A 736-nucleotide genomic window follows, 5' to 3' on the forward strand; every position below is an offset into this window, starting at 1 on the left:
GAGTCACTATTATGACTTCTTCTCACCCTTCATATCTTGCCTTAAATTATATTGTAAACCCATCTGGGACACAGGTTCTGACTAAGACTCTTGGCAGTTACTAAAATGTGATTAATAATGTTTATTATTATTTCCTTATGTTCCCATCTCCTATTTGTTCTAGTCAAAATCAACACAGGGCCAGAATGGATATGATAAGCACACAGGAGGTCGCTTCATAAGACTGTGACCAAATTAGCAGTTCTAACATTCAGGAACACCGGATAACTTAAAATTTACAGCTTAAAGTTTTTAATTTGAGTGTTTAAGCAATTCTTGTAATTGGAATTTAAGCAGGCCACCATAGTAGACCTGAACATTAGGTCAAAACTGTGAAATTAGAAGTGAAAACCCCTGTTGTGACTTAAAAGGACTTTTAAGAAGAAAAAAAAGCCCCCTTCTGCCCTAGGCAGCCACCATCTACTACGTTGCAACACTGATTATTTTCACTTTCCCTGTCTCTCATAATTCTATTTAGAAAATTCTGCTCTAATGCACCTGTTTTTTGAGACCTAGGAAAGGTCAGCCACTTTGCTTTTCACACACATCAATTGTCCTATGCTTTCCTCACCGTCTCTCTCCTATCCCTTTTTAATCTTATTTCTGTCACTATCTTTACTGTTCTTTCATGGCCATCAACTTTCCTCCTCCTTCTGTGAACTACCCCTAACAGATTCTTTCACTTTCTCTCTTTCCC

This window comes from Alligator sinensis, unplaced genomic scaffold, assembly GCF_000455745.1.
Source record: "Alligator sinensis unplaced genomic scaffold, ASM45574v1 scaffold1147_1, whole genome shotgun sequence".
Taxonomy (NCBI): Eukaryota; Metazoa; Chordata; order Crocodylia; family Alligatoridae; genus Alligator; species Alligator sinensis.